General features: G+C 37.0%; 1 long non-coding RNA gene across 2 annotated transcripts in view; it reads left to right on the top strand.

The window, feature by feature from the left end:
- The first annotated feature begins 20486 nt into the window (after positions 1–20486).
- The window catches only part of LOC141494489 (uncharacterized), a 33552-nt gene continuing 28883 nt past the window's right edge, over positions 20487–25155 (top strand). The window contains exons 1-2 of one of the 2 annotated variants that reach the window (XR_012470465.1): positions 20487–20606; positions 21696–21784. This is a non-coding gene — a long non-coding RNA (uncharacterized LOC141494489). Of the gene's footprint in view, positions 21016–21695; positions 21785–25155 lie in introns of both variants that reach the window. The other variant, XR_012470464.1, reaches the window with a different exon arrangement.

Genomic DNA, 25155 nt, shown 5'->3' with positions numbered 1-25155 from the left:
CTCCCTTAGATGCCACTTCTTCCCACTTCAGCTTTTAGTAACCCCACCCCCCCTTTCTGTTCATACTTGGTATAGCCTCAAGGGAAAGCAGTTTGCCAAGGCAGTTAAATCCATGAGCTTAGTATATACACACACTCCTAAGCCTTGCTCTGGCCCTAGCCTGGTTCTGTGCCCCTCCTCTAGAGGGAAGGACTCTGGGGCTTTGGGAGTATCTTCCTTGGAGACTTTGCCCTCTTCTGGTTTTGTGGCTAGGTGCCGGAAAGCAGAGGGTTGCCCTGAAATCTGACATGGATTCTCCAGACTGGCAGCAGGAAAGCCTGGTAGTCATACTTCAGATACAAGGGAGTCATTTTAAGTCATTTAGGCTAATAACAGCAGGATTTAAAAGACTGACCCAAAGGATCATGAGGTCTGAAGATCATAAAAGGGACTTCAGAACTGAAAATCCAATCCTTTCAATTTACAGATGAGGAAACCGAGGCTCAGGCAGATTAAGCGATTTGCTGAAGGTTTGGAAGTTTGCTTTGTATTTTGTATTTTCTTGTTTGTGAGATGCTCATAGATGGGATTTCCAGTCTTCTAGGAGCAGTAACCTTCTAGCTTTGACTCTGAATCTTCCTCTTCTCCTAAATGTTTTCCCCTTACTTCCCCACTTTGCTGGTTAGACCTTCATATGGACAATTCATCCTGGAGTAATTATCACAGTCAACTGACTCTTCTCACTGTGTGCCAATCAAATCCTTGTCAATTCACAGAAGAGAATCCCAACAAACTGGACACCTTGACCTAATAATCCATAGGATCCTAGCCTTAGAACTGGCAGTGACCTGAGTGGGGATCTCATCCAGTCCCTCCATTTTACAAGTCAGGAGACTGAGACCTGTAAAAGTTGTCCAAGGTCACACAACTAACTAGGATTTGAACTTTAGTTCTCCAACTTCAGACCTAACAGTCCTTCCATAACTATGCTCTTAATATTTTCTGTAAATAGCACTTGGGTTGTTTGCATTTTTTACCTCTTGTTTGAGTCAAGAAATTGACCCATCTTGGATATAAATATACATGCATAATACATATGTATGTATGTAAATATTCAAGGATTATATATACATATATAAAATCTTTTTTATTATAAAAATTTTATTTATTTTGAGTTTTACAATTTTACCCCTAATCTTACTTCCCTCCCCCACCCCCCAAGATATATATGTAAAATCTTTGTGAGTAATAGGGAGCATGATACAATAGCATAGTCAGAGTAGTTTTGGAGGCAGAGGAACTGGACTTAGTTCTCATGTGACCTTGAGCAAGTCACTTTATATCTCTGTTTCCTTATCTATAGCATGAGGATTATGATAAAGATTACATTAAAGTTTTTTCCAAGTCTGGCTCTAAGATCCTATTTAGAATGACTATATATCTATATCTATATCTATATCTATATCTATATCTATCTATCTATCTATCTATATATATATATGTATATATGCCTTGTTACCAATAACAAAGTTATTTTCAATCTCTAGAGAAAGTCAGATTCCTAATTCAGCATGGTCCCCATATAATGCTTTGTCCATGCGGCATGGGACATTAGAGGAGGCATTAACGGGAGACCCTAATGGAAGTGACACTTCTTCTAGAGATTCTTTCTCTTTTCAAATGGACAATTTCTTTTCTATTTGTTCATAATTTTGCCACCTAATACAATGGAAACTCATGGAGCCAAGGAAATGTTATTGTTTTTGGTCTCCGGAGTCTCAGCACCTAGGACAGGGTGCACTGCAGGAGCTTTAGCCTCCAAGGCAGATCTAGATGACTTTGGAGTTCCATTCTACCTCTGGAGAAAACCCAGTGTTTAACAGCAGCCTCATCCTTACTCTTTCTCACCACTAACCTTTTGTTCCATGTCTAAGCAGTGAGGTTCATGAAACAGCTGTACAAGCTAGCATAGGGAGACAAAAGAAAAGCAAAACAAACAAACAAAAACCCAAACAAGTAAACAGTGGCCCAATGGAGAAAGAACTAGGTTTTTCTTGTAGTAAGAGGACCTGGTTTAAAATTGCTGCTATTTCCTTGGCATATTGGTTTGAAAAAGGGACTTTAATTTACAGTTAGTAATTTCTCTCTGATGACAGAATTTCAGGAATGTAGGGCAACTAGGTAATGCAGTGGATAGAATACTGACCCTAGAGTCAGGAGGACCTGAGTTCAAATCCAGTCTCAGACACTTAATAATTACCTAGCTGTGTGACCTTGGGCAAGTCTTTTAAGCCCCCTTGCCTTGAAAAAAACAAAACAAAACAAAAAGCAAAAACAGAATTTCAGGAATGATCCTTCAACACCGTTTTGATTGGGAATTCTTCCCTGTGTAAGGCTGCCCTTAGGCTGGAGGATGGTTTACTCTTAGTTGGAGTAGTCACCACGGTGATTTTTGGAGCTGGTCACCCCAGTACCCTCATTCCATTCTGCTTATGTTCTTTTGAAGATATTTTCAAAGTTCCATTTAATTTTTCACCCTTGTATTAAGTATGCATTATGTACCAGGTCCTATACTGAAGGATGTAATTGCAAAGGCAAAAGTGAAATAATTTCTGCCATCAAGGAATTTACAAGTCTAACAAGGAGGGCAAAGTTTAGACACAGAGAAGTATAATAAAAGATAATTTGAGAAGGGAGAGCAGTAATAATTTTGGGGTTTCATGGAATATGTGGTTCCTGAGATTAGCTTTGAGCAAAAATAAGAATTCTTAAAGGCAGAAAAAAAAATCTGTCTCTCCAACTATCCATCCATCTATCCATCCATTCCTCCATCTATCCATCCAACTATTCTAGAAGCATTTCTTCTCAGAGGGTCTTACATTCTATTGGGAGAGTCAATATGCATACCATAAATTAAATACAAATTAATTTCAAAGTTCACTTGGGAAGAAAAAGATTCCTAGTAAGGGAGGGGATCAGGGAGAGAGGTCATGTGTAAGAGGCTGCATGTAAAATAAGCCTGTCTCAAAGTCAAACCCAAATTAAGGTCCAGACTCAGCTAATGGTAAAGACAGTCAAACACACTTTAGTGTCCTTATAGCCACAGAATGACAGTCCAATTGATAGCCATCATTTTTTACAGATATTTAAAGTAGTGATAAATTTAATAAATGATTTGAGTTAAGCAGAATCTTATATTCTATGAAAAAAAGTAGAATTTTTTCATGGTCTTTCTGTGAAGATTCTCTGAGGACTCACCAAGGATGTTTGTTACTGAACCATAGTCAGAGCATGCTATTTTCAACTTATGCCATACCTTTATGGATCTAGATAGTAACAAATGACTTAATATGTGTGCCATATAGGTGAAACCAAGTATTTCTCAGAATTTGTGTTGTTAGATTTCTAACTTTTAAGTTGCATATTTGAGTGTTTTTCATTTAAATTTCTTGCTTTTTTACCTTCTGAAAGGTTTGTTGTCCATATTTGCTGTGGAAGGAAAGCATAAAACCACAGTTATGTCACTGTGTCGAGAAAGTCACAAACAAAGAGTTCTAAATTTAACTAAAAAACAATCATTTGCCATGTAATAGACCTCATCCAAACCACATTTTCCGGGAAACTTTTCAGTAAAGGTGAAAATCCGCAAGGTTCTCGTCATTGCCCACTATGTTTTTTACATTTTAAGAGGGAAAAAAATATGACATCACAAATGAAGATAGAAGCATAAGTAGGATTTCCATCTCAATCTGCTGTTTTTAGTTTTTTGGGGGGGAGGAAAGGAGTTATGATTAAATAAAAAAAAAGATCTGTATTTTGGAGCAAAGCCTTTCATTCATAATTGGTCACAAGTCCAATCATTCAGTACTATAGTATTATTTATCAAACTAATCACAATTATTAGTCCTTGGAAATAAATTACTCAGTCACAAAAGGTGAACGAATATTTCTGGAACTCCAACTCCTACTTAATTTTTCATTTCTAAACTATATTCTAAAACATAATGATCTTTTATACTTTCTGTGATTGAAAATTGAAGATATATTGGAGAAGCTCTGGAAAGTCTTAAGGATCCAAAGACTGAAGGCCTTCCAGAGGAATTATCTGATTCTTCCTCTCATTCATTGTGTAGCCTGGATATTTTTGACATATATCCTGTGGTTACTATTCCGTGCCAATATTGTATCCTCTCAGTTCTTGAAGGCATTTATGTCTGTGTGTGTGTGTGTGTGTGTGTGTGTGTGTGTGTGTGTGTGTGTGTGTGTTTCTCCTGGAGCTTAGTACAATGTCTGGCAGATAGTGAATACTTTATAAATGTTTATTGATTGGTTAAATCAGTCCAGCCATTTTGGAATATAATCACCCTATTGGGACTGTCCTTGCTCCAACTTCCATGGAGCAAATATCTATGCAGTGTCAGCAGAAAGAATGAATGTGCAGATCCAGTCATTGTGATGCATTGGAATTCAAGATGGTACTAGAAAGATCAGGAAAGGCTATCCTGGCCTTACCCATTGTTGGGCATATTATGGAAACGGGAGTTTAGCCACGTGTAGGTTGGAACAGATGACCACTGAAGGGATATTGCCATATCTCCTTTGTAATCCAATCTCGGATTCTCTTTCCTTGGATTATAGCTGCCTAAAAGTAGTTGGAGTTTGGGTTTACAAAGATGCAAATGAAATCAGTCCTGCCCTCAAAAAGCTTACAGTCTCCCAATGGGAATAGAGAATGGACAAAGATAATTTGAGATAAAATTATTTGAGGAGGAATCGTGTATTAATAATTCTGAAAGAAAGAGGGTATCTTCCTTAAACTGCTCTGATCACTTTTTGGTTCTGACCCTACTGAGACCAAAACAAAGATTATTTTGATATGCTTATTTCTCATTCTTACAATTTGCCTTATTCTCTCTAGAGCTAAGTCCTCTTCATGGCTTCTTCTGCCCATCTGTAGCCTTACCTGTTATAGAGGCCAGGCTAGGGACCACATACCCTGTCTACTCAAAGGTGCTGCCAGTTGAAGAAAGGATACTTAGAGAGCGTCATCAAAGACTTCCCAAGCTTCACAAAAGGCGGGATTTGCATACCGATTTCGACTAAACCCTCTCAACTTGCAGGTGTCACTCATTTTCTGAAGAGCTTTTTAAAGGTTAATTACTCATGTGGTTTAGAACTAAGCAGGAAAGGGCAAAAGGCAGTGAAGAACAAAGTAGAATCAAATCAGAGGATCCAGGCTTTGCCATCTGCCTCTGCTTCCCATCTCCCTGGGCAGACATACTACCCAAAGAGCCCCCACATTGCAGAAGAGGTTAGAGATCTTTGCCGAATAAGTCTGGGGCTGCAAGGGATGTGACCCATAATTTCAGACACTAGCTACGTGACCCTGGGCCAGCCACTTAACCCTTCTTAACCTCAATTTTCTCATCTGTGAAATGAGAGGGTTAAACTTGATGATCCCTAAGATTCCTTTCGAGTTCCAAATCTATGATGCCAGTTAAACGTCATCATTTTACAAATATGGAAATTAAAGTCCATTAGTGTTGTGTCGCTCCTGAGGACTTACATGAGCATTTAAACCTAGGTCTTGGGATTCTAGAACCAATACTCTTTCCATTGGACCATGCTGCCTCATGATTATTCTGTAGTTCAAATAGGCTTAAGAAGGTACTTTCTGAAAATTGTACTTCGGACTCCAATCTTCTGACTTGGGGCATCCAATCTCTACCAAAAATTGTGAAGGTGAATAAGTTCAAAGACTTGCTTGTTGCCCACAGGATGGAGAACATGTTATTTGTGGCAATTATTTCTATATGGAATAGTGGATAGAAGTGATGCCAATGGATGGTTGAAAACTTAATCACTAAGAATTTTTTTTAAAAAGTATTATGTATGAACTTTGTCCCAGAAACTTGGGAAATAGAGGTAAAAATGAAGCACCCCTAACCCTGAAAGTGCCTCTATTCTATAAAGGGAGACAATTTGGGTATACATAAGTGCATACAAAGTATAACATTTTGTCATGTGATTACTTGCACCCATTTTTAATCTATATTAAATGCTGTGATATGCTTCCACTGATCATTCTCTTAATGAAAGTACAAGTTGCTAGACACTGATAATTATTTGAAATATTTGAAGAAAGAGCGTGTGGCCAAAAAAGATCAGACTTTTTCCGTTTGGTCTCCCAGGGCAGAACCAGGAGCAAGAAATGGAAATACAAAGAGGTTAATTTAGACATGAGGTGAAGAAAATTTCAAAAGTTGAATGGGTGGCCAAAGGAGGTGGTGGCTTTTGCTCCATTGGTGATCTTTAAATAATGAGTGGATGACAGCTAGCCAGGTATCTAAAGAGGTTTAGATTGGAGATTCACTGAGGGTTTTTTGACTCCCAGTTTTGTAATGTATTCATAGCTTTAAATTCAGTCTAAGTATATACTGTATAGGGTCTCGAATCAATCTTTGTTATCCTTTTCAGTGGCCACCTTATTGTCTTCCATACTTAGGAACTGATCACTCTAGTCCTTTTTCAAGTTTATGGTCTTTTCCCCATGGAGAACAAATCCCTAGCCTCCTCTGAACACTTTCCATCATTTAATACTTTCTAAGTATAAAATACTATACAATTATTTCATCATTATGACCACTGTCATTACCATCTACTGTTGTTCTTTTTCATTCCTCCTTGTCTTCTTTCTTTTCCTCCCATCCACTAACAAAGAAATCCCATATTCTGAGAATCAATCTTCCCGTTTTACTGGTATCCCTCTTTTAGCTCATTTACCCATATAAACTCTGTTTGTGGCCAACTTGCCCTTCACTTTGAAGGTGAAACAGGTCACTTTACAAATATTTTAATAATAATCTTTTTGTAATGATATAAATAGATCATGGAATCAGAGTTTAAAGGACTTTGTATCATTTATTTAGGCCAATTCCTGATGAAATCCCGAGTTCTAAACATTCAAAAGGCTGAGAACCAGTAAAGATTGACAATCTTAGGAGAAAGTACACAATGATGTATGAAAGTTGAATCATTTAAGAAACTGCTTATAATTATGAAATTATAGCATACCAACCCTCCCCCCCCAACATTCTGACCTCTGATATAAAGAGTCATGAAGACATTTTCATGGTACTGGCATGACAGTGGAATTCATTCTCTAATTATTTTTATGACAGAACGTGGAATAGTTATTACATATATAAAGCAGAATGGGACATGGACAAAAGAAAGAATGAATCTTAGAAACAAAGAATGTATCTTAGAAACGAAGAATGTGATGAATTAATATGAATGTGTAGAAATAAAGTGAATGGATAAGTCACTGTTAATCATAAGTCCAATGCAAATAGACTGAGCATGAGAATGAAGTTAGTTAGGAAATTGATGTTTTGGCGATGCTTGGAGTTTTCACCTGAATTTGGAGGAAGTTAGAAGATGTGATTACTAAGGCTAATGCTTTCTGATGTGTTTTCAGCCATGAGACCATGACTCTTTGTTTTCAGTGCCCTTCCATAGAATGATCTCGATATTTGAGTGGTTGTCAAGTCCTAATAGATATAGATATGAATAGCGTAGTTTTGAACTGCCAATCGTCTCTAAATGGAAAAATGAGAACTCTTATGGAGAAGTCAATTTACTGTGTTTGGATGTGAATTTAAGTAATGACAAATGGGAAATGATTATGTGTTAGTGCCTCTCATAACAGGAAACTCTTCTGGCTCTTTCCACCTCCTTTTCCTTTTTGTTAGAGGTAGAGAGGTAGTGGGGTAGAGATAAGCAGGGAATAGATGACTTGGGCAGATGCATGGAGATAAGAGATGAAAGGCCTAGTTCAAGGTAAACCAATTTGGCCAGATCACAAGGTGAATAAACAGGAGGAACAATGTGAAATGAAGCTAGAAAATTAAGTTGAAGTTAAAGGGCAATGCCAAACTGGGTAATTTGTATTTTTCTCTGGTGACAATAGTGAACCTCTGAAGGCTTTTGAGAAAGAAGTTTGATATGATCAAACCTGGGTCTTAGGAAAATTATTTTGGCAGCTGCCAAATACTTCCCAATACTGGAAAAATATTGGAGAGGGAAAGGATATGAAATAGGGATGCTAGTTAGAAGACTATTTTAATGATCAAGGTGAGAATTCATGAAGACTCAAACTAGGGTAAGGGCCATAGGATTGGGGGGACTCCTGCAAGGTCCATATTTAGTAAATAAGTCTTAGCTTATCTCCTCTCTTCCTCCTTCCCTGGATCCTTACCTAAATTAACTTCCTACCCCAATAGTCAGGTTCATGAATTTCAACACGGGGGGATTTCTTAATATGTATACAATCCTGCCTACCTTTATGATTAAGTGGCTGTGTTCCATGAACAAGGCACTCCATCTCTTGAATCTGGACATTTTCTCTGGTTATCTAACATGCCTGGAATAACTCCCTTGGAGTTATTTCCATTGGAGTTATTGCCACCATGCAATACTGTTCCCAAAGATTCTGCTCTCTCCATGCCTCCTTGGCAGGAACTCCCATGGAAAGGGAGACAGAGCGAGTAAGTGTAACAGCCTATACATCATCCCTTGGAGGTTTTTCTGTTGGACTTCTGCCACCATGCAATGCTATTCCCAAAGTTCTCCCTCCTTCACTCCCACTACTGATCTCTCTAGGTTTTTTAAAATGCCAACTAAAATCGTGCTTTCTACAGGACACCTTACCTCATCCTTTCTGATTTCATCACTTTTCTTCTTTTTAAATTACTCATTTCCCATTTATATATATATATATATGTTAATATTTGTACACATATTAATATTAATATTTGTACACATATGTATACATATATATATATATGTATAGAGAGAGAGAGAGAGAGAGAGAGAGAGAGAGAGAGAGAGCTTGCTTTGTATATACTGGCATGCATGTTGCCTCCCCATTAGATTGTAAGCTCCTTGAGGGCAGGTACTATCTTTTGTCTCTTTTTGTATCCCAGGACTTAGCCCAGTGTAGCACATAGTGGGCATTTAATGTTTACTTATTGAATTGAGCAAAGTACACTCTTCCATTGTCTCATTCCAGGTATAAGATCCCCAAAGAGAGAGAATAACTTTATATTTAGTGACATGAAGTTGTTGAGACCTATGAAGGAAGGAGAGAGGGGAAAGGCAGAGATAGTGAGGAAGGCAATAGCCTATACATCATCTCCTTGGAGTTATTTCCATTGGGCATCTGCCACCATATATTGCTATTTCCAAAGCTTCTGCTCTCTCCATGGCTTCTTGGCAGGAACTCCAAAGGCAAGGGAGGGGGAGAGGAGGAACGGTGTATGAATGAATTATAAATCATTTATTAAGTACCAAATACTTCCTTTTTTTTAAGTCACCTTTGGCCACTCCCCTTACACTTCATAGAAATCAATAAATCAGAAAGTTCCCATTCTGTCCAGTGGGCTCTAAACAGGATCATCCTCTTTTAGCAAGATATTGGTCCCAAAGAAAGAGTAAATAGCCATCATTTCTTGAGAGCAACACTAATAGCATAAGCCTAAAGACTTGACCTATGATTTCAACAGCATAGGAGACTCCTGAATAGGGAAATGCTTTCTATTAATGAAGTTATGTATTTGCTTAGAATCTTAGAAAGTTGTCGAAAGCACACATTTAAAAATAAAATAGAAATAGATCCCTGGTGACTACATTTTAGCTTAGAAAACACAAATCAACATCATTCATGTTGTTGTATCTTTTGTGTTCTATGATAGTTTTTTTATTTGTTTTGTAAAGCATTTCTCCATTGCATTCTACCTTGATCAGGACTACACTCTACTGTTTTGTTGGTTATAAGAAACTGATTGTGGTGCCTTTAACCCAGAGAATTGAAAGATTAAATGCCTTGCTCAGGGTGATGAACCCACTGTGTACCAAAGGTGTCACTTATCCCCAGGCTTACCTTGATGGAAGATCATCTTTCTATCTTGTGTAGTCCCAGAAAAGATTCACTTTTTTTTTTTCTGGTACTAAGTTGAAATCCTAATTATCTCAGTACACGGCATAAACAAATTGATTAGGATTGGGATAAGCATTCTGGCAGTAAGGGCAGCCATATCCCTCTGAATTTTGATTGAATCCTAACTCGTTGCCTCCCTGACTTGGAACTTTTTATTTTGGAGGTAGGATAAATGTTCCCTCTTATTGCATTCCTTCTCCTGTGAGGGTGTACTATAGGATGCCACCCACAAAGCCTTTCATGGGGATTTGTACAAATTAGGTGGTCAATAAATATTTTTGGTTGAAATTAGATTCTAGTGGAGGGTGTGAATGGCAGACAGCTGTGTAAACTCTGGATGGCCTTATGGGAAGAAAGGAAAGAGAGGAGAATTAAGAGGAAATATTTTTTTCAATAAGTACTGAAAGGGTTAAAGTTGTACTCTTGAGCTCTGGGTGTGAACTACATAGTGTCTTAATAATGCGTCTAATACCTGTGCATTTATGTAAGCAGAACAAGTGAAAACTTGCCTCACAGAAATTAGATTAAACAGTTGAAGGAGACAGTCATTTTAATAAGGAGCTTCTATATAAAAACCCTTGGTACTTCATTATCTATTTATTCCTCTCAGTCACTCAATTTTATTTTATCCTTTGTAATTAAAAAGGAGACAAAATCAAGTCTTTAAGAAACGATCCAATGCCACCGTGTTTTGTGTAAACAATTTTGGTTGAATGGATTTGGGTTGCCTTCGTCATTAGTGGCCACTATTTTCAGATTTTCGCTGTTCCTCTTGATTGAGGGAATTTTTTTATTTATTTTTCTTTTTTCCAATAAAGTTTTTCCACCAATAATACTTAGTCTCAATCGCATAGCTGAACTTTTCATGGTAATTTAAGATTAACCAAATACTTTCCACTTTAGGAGACAACTGGGTAGCTAAGTAGATAGAGCACTGGATCTAGAGACAGTAAGACCTTGGTCTCAGGTACTTACTAGCTGGAGGATCTTAGGCAAGTCACTTAACTTCTTCATCCATTGGAGAAGGAAATGGCAAACTACACCAGTATCTTTGTCATGGTCCACAAGGACCCAAAGAATCAGACATGACTTAGCAATAGCAAACATTTTGCATATATGTCTTCATTCAGTCCTCATCATAACCCCAAAAGTAAGGTCCGGTAATCATTTTTATTTAATGGAAAAGGAAACTGAGGCAAATGACTTTGTCAATCACATAGCAAGTAAATGTTTGAGGCAGAATTCATAGATAATAGCAACTTAAAGTCCGAAGGGAACTTAGAGGACAAATATGATCCACCTCTGCCTTCCTTTTACAGGTAAGAAAACAAATTCAGAAAAATTAAGCAACAATTTAAGGGGAAAAAAGAGGTGAGATATGAATCAGTCTTCTCCACTCACCCAATTCATTGTCTTTTCTTCTGCTATACCAATGGAATCTTCTTGTCTCTTAATTCTCCATCTCTAGTCTTGCTAGAACTTCAAACTTATGGATCAGGGAAACCTGAAATGTGTTGATGTAAGTAATAATATAATTGAGACATAAACTAAACATGGAATGGGCACACACTAAAGTGCTTCCTTCTACCCTTTTATTTTGTTTCCTATCACCTGTCTTATTCCCTTCACCAAATATATTTAATGGGCAGCAGGAAACATTGTTTTTGAGATTTGCCCAATGATAAAATGATAAAAATGTCACAAAGTGGAAGGGGCACCTTGTGAGTCAAACTCCTTATTTTATAGTTGAGGAGACTGAAGCCCAGAGAGGGAAAAATGAGTTGTTCCAGATCACACAGGTGGTAAGCATCAGAGATGCAATTTGAATCTAGGTTTTGGGTTGCCAATGCTTCTTTTCCCTTTCAGCTCCACCTGTTCATTTTCTCATTGTCTCTTTTAAAGTTTTATACAATACTTTCCTGAACTTTATTGTAATCTGAACTTTATTGTAAGAGTAAATTCCTTTGAAGGCAAATGCTGATGTTGTGTAATGCTTGGTAAATCAATGTTCCCTATTGTTAAATGGAACCCTCATATTTTTCTTTTAAATCCCTCTTAATAACCCCCAAACAGCCGATGTTGAATAGCAAGCTTTCTAGTAAAATGTCCTTTCCTTAATGAGGAAATGAAGTCTTATGGGATTTAAAGCATACTTATCTATGTTTCTAAACTCAGATTGTTTCTGTGTAACATTCTGAATCTTTAAGACATTTCAGGTTTCTATTGTCCTCATATAAAACATGAGTTTTTCTGAAGGCTTAACCGTTCATGTTCTACTACCTGGGAGAATTCATATAGCTCAATAAAAAAGGGAACCCTTATTGCTATGCTTCAAAAGGTAATAAAGAAAGGAAGAATTGGGGTGGATTTACTTGATCATTTGATTTTAAAATCAAATGGCATAATTTAACTGATGACCACAACTTCAAAAGACTATTCAAGACTAACCAAGGAAATTTAAGGTCACTCAGCAATTTATCAAAACTTTATTAAGCACTTAACATCTTCTATTTACTAGGGAGGAAAACAAAAATACTATGTATGACCTCAAAGAGCTAACATTCTTTTGTGGGTAGGCAACTTTTGTACAAACAATGGGAAAAATTCAGGAATTGAAATCATTTGAGTCACTATTTCAATGATGACCTCGGTTTCCTTATTTGTAAAATGAGGGATATTATATTAAACATCCTCTGGGGTTTCTTCTAATTCTAAATTTATGACCTATTATCTATTTTTAAAAAAGAGAATGGAAAGAATGAGAAACTGCTGGTAAGGGTAGATCTTATGTTGAAGATAGCACTTGAAAAGATGAGTCTTGGAAGAAGTTGGAGGGACAGGCTATGAAAAGAAAAGAGAGAACAACTTCTTTGCCATGAACAAATATCCATTTGGATCTTTTCACTCTGTCCCTTTGCTCTGATTTTTTGTGAAGTCAGTGATGAATTAATTGCATGATAAGCATTCAGCATAACCTGAGCTCAACTTTGATTGGGTAAAGACGGGACTCAATATCCCTTAGATATTACTGGCTCTAAAGTCAGTAAGATCTTGGCCTTACTGGAGGATCCTGGCTATCCTTACTGCCTCTGTGCCCATCCCTTTCATTTCAAAGGCTGGCTCAGAGTCTGAGTGGCCATAGAGCAGAGATAATCTGGGCAGGTCATTTAAACAGAGGTTAGAAGATCTGAATTTGAGTCCAACTTGTGCCTCTTTGGATCCTGGGAAGACCTAGAGGAATCATTTCACATCTTTGGACTTCAGTTCTCCCACTGTTAAAAAATGAAGGAATTAGACTAGATGACATCTAAGACTCCTTCAAGTTCCAAGTTCTGTGATTAACTCTGAGCTTTTTATTTTTATTTTTTATAAGGTAATGGGGGGGGGGGGTAAGTGATTTCTCTGAGCTTTTTTTCTTTTTCTCTGGAGATGATCTTATGGCAATCTCAGATTCCTCAGGCAAGATCTTGTATTCTGGGGCAGCTAGGTGGTTGCAGTGGATAAAACACCGGCCCTGGAGTCAGGACTACCTGGGTTCAAGTCCGGTCTCAAACACTTAATAATTACCTAGCTGTGTGGCCTTGGGAAAGCCACTTAACCCCACCTGCCTTGCAAAAACCTAAAAAAAAAATCTTGTATTCTTTCCTAAGCTAGCAGATGAGATAACTTCTATTTTATAGAAAGAAATAGAAGGAGTAAAGGGAAGATTCAGACATCGGGGGATTGTGTAAGGCCTGATTTAAGAAGAGTTGAGCCAAGGAGGTGGGGGCCCTACTACAACATTACCTATCAGCTCTCTTATTTGACTATCTGCTGGTTGTGCAACACCCCCAGATAGTCATTACAGCTCAAGAAAAAAAATATTGTTTTATTTCAAACAGTTAATATTCATCAAATGTTAATGAAAATACATAACAAATAATTATGACAAACACAGTGTCTGATTAAGATGAAGGGGATGACAATCCCCGTGAATTTTTAATCTGAAAAATAAAGAACGTTACATTAATATGACTTAATTATATCATTAAATATTTAAAATTATCTTCTTTAATAGATTTTATTTTTATTTAATATATTTCCTTTTAAAATGTCTATAACACTTTTATGAGATTTGTACATAAAACCCTATCAGTTGGGATGGCCAAAAAGAATGTGAACTTAATATATTCATCATATTGATCACAATTTCCATTTTATTTATTCTTTAGAAAAGCTAATAAACCCTTTGCACTTTCTCCGTATAGAGTGATAAATATTTAATACCATTTCAAGCATATCCTATGTTGTATACTTACTTAAGGGAGGGGGAAAAACACATACAAACTAACCCAGTACTTTATTATACATTCCATTTTAATATGCTTCACTTACAATTAATGCTACATTTTTACAGGAAAACATAATTAACTTTGTGAATCAGTCTTGCAATGACCACATTTAAGCAGTTGAAGTTATCAGGAAATCTGCTCTGAGTTGGCCCCGAGCACTCTTATTTTTCAGTTCTGACTACAGAATGAATGAGATTATTTAGCCTATTGAAAGTGTGCCCAGCACCTTGACCTAGGTGACTTGAAAAGATAAAGATTATACTTGCATCTCGTGTCCTCTATACTTTTTTAATTTAATACCAAACTCCAGCACAGCTTTTGATCTTTAATCTGCATTCTGCTTTTCGATTGTTTTTCTTTTTAATGAAAAAGCAACACCTCTTCGGAAATTGTTAATAGGATGGACAGCTGTGACTTCTTTTGTTGGTTATCTTCTGTTGCATTGTGTGAATTATGCACTTGGATAATTAAAATCATTTTGACTCTCACATAAGAAGCCTTTTGAGTGAGGAAGAAAGTGTGGGAATCATTTATGCATTACTGAATTTTAAAGAAAGGTCGGAGCCACGGGACATCAGTATTTACACCTTCCAGTGGACCAATTCTGTGATTAAAAAAAGACATGATATCCAGGTCTGTGTATCTTATACTGTATGGAGAAAATTATATGCATAGAAATCAATGCAGCAAATGAAATAACATCAACTCACATTTCTATGGATCCTCAAAGTTGGCAATGACCTTACTTTGCACACATCTTATTTGATCTTCACCATAAACCTATTTTTATTCCCATTTTACAGATGAGGAAACCAAGAGTCAGGGAGTCTTGACCCTAGGTCATATTGCTAACAAGAATCTGAAGCACAATTAGAATTTAGATCTTCTGGACTTCTATACACTATTCCATTATCTACTACTGCCTCTCTCAACCAGGTCTTCTGCAAACTAACTTTTTTACAAAAAGTCTGATTTATTCGGGTTGTCATTTACTACACATCTCCTAGAATTTTGGTTGCCGTTTTCATTTCGATATTTTCTGAATGATAGAATAAAATGCAGCTAGCACCATTCCTATCACATAATCTCCCATGTCTATGTTGAGTGGGTATAGGAGATAGCGGAAGGAAACAGACAAAAGATAAGTTGGTTCAATGATCTGCTGAGTATTAGCATTGGTGAAAGTAGTGAGACATGCTCAAAAGTTATTCCCCAGAGTCATGGAAGATAATTTGCACAGAATTCAGGAGGAAGAGAATTCTTTATTGACATTGAGTTTCTTCAAATGCTCCCATTTACAGAAGACTTACTAATTGCATCACACCTATGAAAACTACAACCCCCCCCCCCCATGGTGAAATCCCACAAAAATTTAAAGAAATTTTTGCCCACCCGTCTTTATTGAAGAAACAAAGTACATGAAAGATGCATGTTATCCAGATTATGACAAACAGTTATAGAGGTAGATAATTAAGTCCCTATTTTAAGTAGAAACTGTAGATGACCAGAGTTGAACTCAGTATTGAGAAGTAGGAAAAGATTGAATTAGACCCCATTTGTGGAAATCACACTGGACCTTAAGGGATTTTAAACTGCTTAGTCACACACACACACACACTCAACACATACACATATTTCTTTAATACCAACATTCTGTTAGCTATTTGGCAATGAATCAAAAACTCAGAGAATGATAAAAAGTCTTTTTGGGTTAAAGAAGATCTGGAAACTAGTTAATGAAGCATAGTTGTGTCAGACTCAAAGAGAAACAGATCTCTGTAGACAGCATATTGACTTAGAAAACCACAAATTAGCATTATCTATGTTGAATTATATTTGTAACTATTTTGTTGAGCACATCCAATTATATTTTTATGTGGTACGGTTTTAGTCATAAACTTTTCTAGCTGCCTTTAGTTTGACATCTCTGATAGTGTATTAAATGCAGTAAGAGTCAGAAAGACATTAAAAACCTGTCTCAGGGGTGGCTAGGTGGCACAGTGGATAGAGCACTGGCCCTGGAGTCAGGAGTACCTGAGTTGAAATCTGGTCTCAGACACTTAGTAATTGCCTAGCTGTGTGGCCTTGGGCAAGCCACTTAACCCCATTGCCTTGCAAAAACCTAAAAACAAACAAACAAACAAACAAAAAACCTGTCTGGAACTAGCCCTATGACAAGTTAATTCACCTTTCTCACCCTCGGCGATTTCCTTATATGGAAAATGGGTAGAATAAAAACTTCACCCCAGGGGTAGGCTGGAGTCAGCTCAAACATGTTGGGGAAGAGAATATTAAATTTTCAGTGTGAACATTTTACACCTTGGAATTGGCAAACACTACCAATCAGGACTTGATTTATTGTTTTGTTGACCGTCTAGTCTTAGAAAGTGATAGAGAAAATATCAGTAAGACAAGAGAAAACTTAAATATATTGTCAACACAATGTTTTGGGGAGATTCGGGTGTTAAACATTTATCAGCACTCCCTTGCTCCTACGCCATGGGGTGTTGTAAAGATTAAATGAGATCTACATTTAATATATCATATAATATACTATTTACGAAAGGACAATCTCCAGATCTCTTCTATCTGTGATATTCTCTATCTAAATTTTAATTCTGGACATTTTAGATTTTGTGACATTCTCAGGTACACTTATGGTAGGGTCACATTCTTGGAAATTTCATATATATATATATATATACATATGCATATATATATATATATATACATATGTATATATATATATATATATATATATATATATATATATATATATATATATAGAGAGAGAGAGAGAGAGAGAGAGAGAGAGAGGGAGAGATACACACATATAAAATACCATGGTCTGAAGTAAACCATGGAGGATGTAAGGAAAAGAATGTTGATCTGGTAATGAAGACACTGGACCCACTCTAGTTCTTGTCATAAACTATATGACTATCAGAAAGGCATAACTTCTTTAAGGGAAGAGGCTAAGCATTTATTAAACACTTACTATAGACATTGTGTATACAGCTAGATGGTGCAGTGGGCCAGGAATTAGGAGGGCCCAAGTTCAAATACAACCTCAGACACTTGATACTTTCTAGCTGTGTGACCCTGGGCAAGTCACTTAGCCTCAATTGTCCCCCATATCTGGTCTCTGAACCCAATTCATGTGCTTTTCGCTGTTTTAAGTGCTTTACAAATATTACCTTATTTGAGTCTTAGTTTTCTTATTTGCCAAATCATTAATAGTTTGGTATAATGGAAGGTGCCTCCACTCTGGAGTCAGAGGACTGAGTTCAAGTCCTGTCTCTGTAACCTATGTCACTTCAAGCTCTCTGGTTCTCAGTTTCCTTTTCTCTAAAATGAGGAGGTTGAACTAGAAACTCTGAATATATTACCCTAGCATCCCATAATCCCAATTGCTTTTTTTCTTTGAACACAGAAGCTACTAAATAAATATTTTAGGGTATTGGCATGCCGGGGAGATAATAGATGTAGAATTGATGCACTGTTGACAACATAGGCATTCACGATCTGTCTGCTTCTATTGTTTTCCTGTATGTGACTTCTATTCCATCAGAGAGTGGTATACATTTGGATAATGGAAGATTTTTCAGGAATATCTTGCTTCCTTCCCACAACTCCCTCAAATACCCATCCAAACATCCTCACGAGGTTAATAATAATTGAACCGTATGGTGATTAAGATAATGACATTGCATATCCACCTCTTCACAAAGCTGATGAAGAATTCTGAGGACAGACCCATTGGCATCTACTTACTATGGTTTAAACTATGTTCTCTAAAAGAGAATCTATCAAAAAAAAATGGTGGAAATAGTCTTTTGAAAAGATCAGATGGGAGTTGGTGCTATCACACTGAGCCCAAAAAATATAGTCACTCATTCATTTCATATGGGACAGAGGATTTTGTATTTTATACTAGAGGTAATAGGGATCCATTGACAATTTTTGAACAGAGGAATAGCATGGTCAGAGTTATGCTTTAGGAATATTTATCTGATGAGGACCTAAACCAAGCTTGTGACCATGAGCATGAAGAGACAGACAGCCATGAGGGATCTTGAGGACACAGGACTTGCCAACTCTGTAAGCATATATGTATATATACATATATATATATATATATATGTATATATACACACATATATATTATCAATGAGAATCTTTATTAAAGATCATTACTAAAGATCATTATTAAATGTCTATTATTCCTGTTAGTTACTTGTGAACAAATCAGAAAATATATCAAATATTACCTTTAGAAAAGGGGAGATGAAGAAACATGAAAAAATGAGTGTTCTCTCTCACTGGTTTTTCTTAGTCATTAAAACTCTTTTCCTGGGAACACTAGGGACTTGCCTCATATGACCTTATTGCCTTTGAATCATTTGATTTCCTGTTTTCTCTGTCTGAGGTCATATGTCTTTTACCTTCATGAAAACTAAGGAGAGAATATAATGACTTACTGACAGTTCTCAACCTGCCACAATGACCTGAATACCAATGGGGAAGACCATAGTCAAGATGGAGCTTGATTTTATCCTGATAGAAAGGAAGAGGCCAATGTGCCTATTACATTTTTAATGTTGGGCAATCTTTAGTATTCTAGATATTTATTTATATTATTTGGGAAGGGATTAGACAATTGGGAATTCCCCTAGATCTTAGTCTCTTTCTTTTCCCTTTCATTAGCAACTTTAGTAATGGCTAATACCTTAACTGGAAAGGAGGTAAGGCAAAAGTTGAGGTAAGACTTTGGTTTGATCCAAAATAGATGGGTAATGAATGTATTCTCAGGATTATGCATCAGAGATGTGAAGAGGATAAAACTGGTAGCTATACTCTGTCCTTATCTTGGTCATTTCATTATTCAAGTATTATAAATCCCAGCTAGATAGATTTTATGAGGGGAACCAGAGGAAGATTTGGGGGGAAGTAAAGGTAGGGAAGCAGACAAGGTCTCAGAGAAAGCTCCTGAATAATTTGCTGAATGAATGAAAACAAATTATTGAGTTCTTTCTTTATGCAAAGCACTGAGTAAATAGAAAAACAGGACAGTTCTTATTCTCAAGGAACTTACATTCTAATGTGAGAGCTAACACATATAGGAAAACTGCATATGATATACAGCGTGCATGCACATTCATTGTTTAAGCTACAAGTCAGATAGAAAGGTGCCATACTTCTTGTGGCACAGTAGCAAAGCAAACAGTAATGCCTCTTATTTAATGTCATTCTCACTGATAAAATCACATCTGTTCCTGATGTAGAACTCTTTAATCATGGCTAACAGGGACTTTGGTGTAGAGAAATATTCTCTTAGGTCTTCCAGTAACTGTGGTTTCTGAGAAGATGGGGCCTGTCGCACCTGGAGAGACAGTTGTGAAGTTGTTGTTCAGTTGTTTCAGTTGCATTTGACTCTTTGTGACCCCATTTGAGGTTATCTTGGCAGAAATACTGGAGTGGTTCAGCATTTGCTTCTCCAGCTCATTTAATAGATGAGGGAACTATGGCAAAGGGGGTGAAGTGACTTGCCCAGGGTCACACAACTAGTAAGTATCTGAGACCAGATTTAAACTTAGGAAGTCTTCCTGACTCCAAGCCTGATACTCTTTTCATTCTGCTCTCTGAAGGTTGAGCTAGAAGTAAGACCCATAATTTGCAATGTTGCCCTTCCAGGATTCCTGGGCTTATATTCCTGTTGCACAATGAATGGCAGTTAGCTTAGCAATTGGTGTTGGTGGTAGTAAAGATTGATCTTTTCTCTACAAAGATGGTTCCCCTTAATGATGACTGTAAGACCTTGGCTGAAAGCTATGAGCCATCTAGAGACTAGGGCTTTTCCCAGGGCTCTTGAGTTCAAGGTCCACCAGGGTCTGAGAGGAGATAGTAGTAATAGGCAGTGATTTAACTCATCTGGCATAGTCTATTTCCTTTATCTCTTGAAGATGCTTTATTGGATTAAAATGAAGTCTAGTATGACAAGGGCAGGGAATGAAGTTCTGGGATCATCAATGGACTTTAGCAACTTTTTTAATGAATTGAGAAATAGGAGGTCCAAAAGGCACCTCATTATTTATACCTTCCAGTGGCCTTAGAATCTAGGAGGGAGGTTGTTGAATTGTGACATTCCATTTCAGTTTCTAACTGACTTAAAGTAAGACAATCCATTTTAGTTTTCAGTGATACCAGGTCTCATTTTACAGAAGAGAACAGAGTGCTTTTTGGATTTTGATAAATGAATGCCTTTACAGAATGCAGAGAAGAGAAATTTTTGTTAGGTAAGAGTGATAAAACAGGGGGCATGTTAGGCCTTGATGAACCTGCATATTCCCTTGTGTTTTTACTTATGTCAGAGATAAAGGACAAAATCCTCAGAAAATATGTTTGTTGTTTCGGCATGTAGACTATCAATCAGCATCCAATCAGTGACCTACTTTTTACAATTCCCAAGGTAATTACTTTACACAACTCAGAGTCATTGATGCCAATTTATTCTCTGAAACTGGCAAAAGGGAACTTGACTGGTTCAGTCCTTGTGATCTCTCCAAAATTTTGGCGTATTTTTATATTTAATGTGCAAGTGGTCTTGCTATGGATTTTGCAATGAACCCCGAGAATTCTACCAGGACCCTGCCTTGGAGACTGGGAAGTCCTTCAAAGTACAAACTCCTCAAGTTATTATTGGAGGTAATGGAGCTGGGAGGGGTTTATATAAATTTGGTTGCCATCGAGTCGTATTAAAAAGTAACAATATCCCTTTTGTACTAAGAATTGATATTTCAAAGCAATTTAGAGGCAAAAGATAGGAACAAGGATAGAATCTATAATTTCATTTTGAGAGAAAACTCCCATATGAGGAAATTCCCTTTATTAATGTCGTTCAACATCTATCCCACAACTGATAGTCTTCGAAAATTTCCTAGGACATCAGGAGTTTAATTGACTTGTCCAGTGTTTTTAGGTATCATAACTTGGATCTGCTTGGCTTCAAGGTCAGCTTTTTATCCATCACAGTAGAATAGGTCAAATATACTGCCATCATTACAAAATCAAAAGATGAGAATATGAGAATTGGAATGGGCCTCAGTCATTTAATCACTCAGTCTCTTTTTTTCATCTGTAAAATGGATATAATTATGCCCATGTTATTAACTTCCTAGGGATAGTATGAAGAAAATATTTCCTACACTTTTAAGTGTTAAAGGAATGTTATTAAGTCTTCAAAATCAAAATTCTCATTCTACAAATGAGAAGAGGCCTAGAGAATATCAGTTGATTTGTCCATAGTTACCTCCACTAAATAATGGAAGAGCTGGGACTAGAATACTGACTTTCCTGTCTTAACAATCACGCTATTTTCATTCCAGAGACTGGACCAGGACTGAGGAGGAAAAAAGCGCTTACACTGCTCCTTTGCTAACTGGCATCATTCACAGAGAATGCACCCATGGTTTTGGTAAAGCATATTCTGTTTCTCAACGAAAAAGAAACAAAGAAAAAAAATCCCACCCCAGCCCCCAGTTTCCTTTAGTGATAACCTCAATATCTGCTGTCACTTTTTTAGAAGCAAATTTCATTATGGCAATAACTTCCTGTACTATTTGCCTTAAATTACTTAATATGAGTCACCTTCTTTGCCTGTCCCCCGTGCAGGTGGTTTCTTTCTGAACATGCCATAGGATGGATTCCTGTTCTGGTTCAGGTTTTGAGCAGATGGATGCTCAGATCCTTTATGACTCCATGATTTTAGGAAGCTATGACACCAAGACGGTAATTTAAATACTAGGATCCAAGGTTACGTAGGTGGAGTTTACGACTGTCTACCAGTTGACTTCCTAGTGCAGCATTTTAAGTTACTTCTGTTTGATAAAGGATCCAAACTGCCTGGATGCTTAACTGGAAATTCTTAGGAAGTCTTAGTTGTATATAGAGAAAAGTCATGCAAAGGAAATGGATGGGAGGGATCTTATTTTAGCTGAATACACTAGATGGCATCTTGATTTCCTACCAGTGCCCCCAAACTATTGACATGTAATGATTTTGAAATAAATCAAATGCTTTGATGTGTACAGAAGTTATGGAGCATTTTATAGGGAGTAATAATATTAAGTAATTCAATTGAACTAATCACTAATTAATCTGACATCTAATGAAATAACTAACACTAAATATGACACAGCCACCTTTATGGACTTAAATTTTAATCAATTCTAGTAGAGAATCAGAGGTGCCATTTTTTGCTGATGTGAGTGGATCTAAAATGGAAGACATTTAAATAAAAGACTTTCAATCTCAACTCTGCCTTTTGGACACTGATTTTTGGATAAGTTGGCCAGGCATCATTGTCACTGTTAATGTTAGAGAGTTATGTACATTAAAAACAAACAGCTGATAGCATTCTATATTGAATACCATGTTGATGCTGTGCCTCCTTAGTCATTTTTGTGTTCTAAAACAAAAGTATTTCCTTTTGCTATCTTAATTGGAAAGGCTTAATTCTTATCAGTTTTTTCATATTATCTGCATATCATGTAAGGTGCCTTTCATGAAATGGGAATGAATAAAGAGAGGTCAAGAATCATTTCCAACTTATCTAAAGTCTCTCAGACTATTTGTCTAATTTTCTGTCTATTCCATGCCCTCCATCCCCATGCCAGAGCTTGATTCATATCTGTGTAACTCATTCACAACATTGGATGTGAAAGGTTGGCTTTGCTAACAGGTCCCATTTTAGTTATTTCAAAGAAATGCAATCATAGAATCATAGATTTAGATAATGAAGGGACCCGAGAGGTCACTGAGACTAATAACACGATGTCAATGTTTTTCTGGATTCTTATTATTTGGCATATTTTATAAGGTAATTCTGTTATTGACTCTTTTTGCATCAGAGATTAGTTAATTTTTTCTTTTCTTCTTTCCCCTTTGTTTTTGGCTATATTCAAAACTTTTTTGTTTGGTTTTGTTTTGTACTGAAACCTTCGTGTCACTTTGTAATCATTCTCTTTAGACTTAGAAAGGGACCTTAGAGAAAATTGAGACCAATTCTTTTATTTGCAACTAAGGAAGCAATTAAGGCACTGAGAGGGTAAGTGATCATCTAGTAGTAAATGGCAGGGATTTGAACTCAGATTTTCCAAGTTCATAGTTAGAGTTAGTCTGATATTCCACTAAGGCATGGAGGTGATGCCTAGCATCTTGGATCTATGGAGAATAAACTTTGGCAAGTTCGATCATGCTGCAAAATTTGTTTATGGTGTCAGCAATAAACTGTCTTCTAAGGATCAGTCTTGAGAAATATGGACAGCCATAGAGATGGTAGGCAAGTTACTGAGGATTTGATTTGATTTGATTTTGGAGTGAGGAAAATAGGGCAATCTGGGCTATGCTCCTTCTCTGGAAGATGTGCTCCCTGCCAAAGTGATATGACATGGTAAATAGTCTCCGGCAACTAGGTTATGATGTAGAGTGAGGCTGCGTGATTAGGTTATCATTCTCAAATTTCTCATGCAGTCAGAATTATCTTGGTCATATTTTATTCCCTGGTAAATGTCATTCAACCAACTGGTTGATCATACTTTGAACAGAATCCAGTTTAACTGGTGGGATGGATGAAATCTTTCAAGATTTTCTGATGGTGATGAAAAACATTTTTGAAGTAACTTAAAATATTATGTTACCATTATAATGCAAAATCAGTTGTCCATTATCATTAATTTTATTTTTGAAGAAAAAGGGGGAAAATGGAGCCTTCTAGTTATAATATATTCCAATTCATTGCTACAAATCTTTTTCAACAAAATAATACCATTGCTCTGAGAAAACAGACAAGATGGTACATAGAGTTTGTTTTTAAAAAAGCATCTCCTATCCGTGTGTCCCTCCTTGCTTGAGACAAGCAAGGTCTTTTCTAAAATTCCTGACTAAAGCCAGACTGCAAAGTCTCACCTATTTTCATATTTGGTCTCTTACCTATTTCAACTAGAGTGCCAGAGCTGATGAAAAATCCTTTGGGAAGCCAAATGCAAGTTTGTGCTATCAACTATTTATAGCAATCAGCTGGCTTCTCCAATCCCTCATTAGATCAATCATAGCCATTGTCTCCCAGTTGAGTGGGAGATAGTTACAGGTGGAAGAAGGCATGATGTCTCTAATTCAGCAAAGTCTCCCCCCTACCCCCCCCCCCCCCAGGAAAGCTGCAAAGAAATTACAATCAAAGGGAAGACTTTTCTGGAAATTAGGAGGTTTAGTCACAGGCTTCTTGAAAGCAGTCTGGATTCAGTGTGGAATAGAAAATAAAAATTTAGAAGAACCGAAAAACGACAACAACAATGACAACAACGACAACAAAACTAAACACTACCAAATCACTTCCCTCCAAATATGTGGAGAGACCACCATTCTGGTTGAACTAAATAGCTACTCAGTGTGAAGACAGTCCCATTTGGATGGGCTCATCCTTTTCAGTCCATTTATCTGGGAATATCTTTTACAGGTGGCTTCTGTTAATGAAGCCAGTCTTTGGGTGGCATGTTATACTGCATCTTTATCTCTACCATCAAACTAAGTACCACATATTAGGGGCTGCCGTGGCTGAAAAATTTAGGAATTCTCTTTTTTCTGCTTTTCCCCCCCTCTTTTTTTTTCCTTTGGCCTGTCTAGACATGAGAGTCGAGAGCCAGTAGCATTTATGATGAGGGGGTGGTAGAGAAAGGGTCATCCAAATTTCAGTTGGCCTTCAGATGATTGTGCTTGTGTGGCCCTTGGAGTCGGTTGAACTTATTTGGCTCCTCACAAGTGAAAAAACATGCCTCCAAATGAGTTTAT

This window comes from Macrotis lagotis, chromosome 7 (genome assembly GCF_037893015.1).
Source record: "Macrotis lagotis isolate mMagLag1 chromosome 7, bilby.v1.9.chrom.fasta, whole genome shotgun sequence".
NCBI classification, from domain to species: domain Eukaryota; kingdom Metazoa; phylum Chordata; class Mammalia; order Peramelemorphia; family Peramelidae; genus Macrotis; species Macrotis lagotis.
Note: the sequence above shows the minus strand (reverse complement) of the source record. Positions and strands in the feature narration are given on the sequence as shown.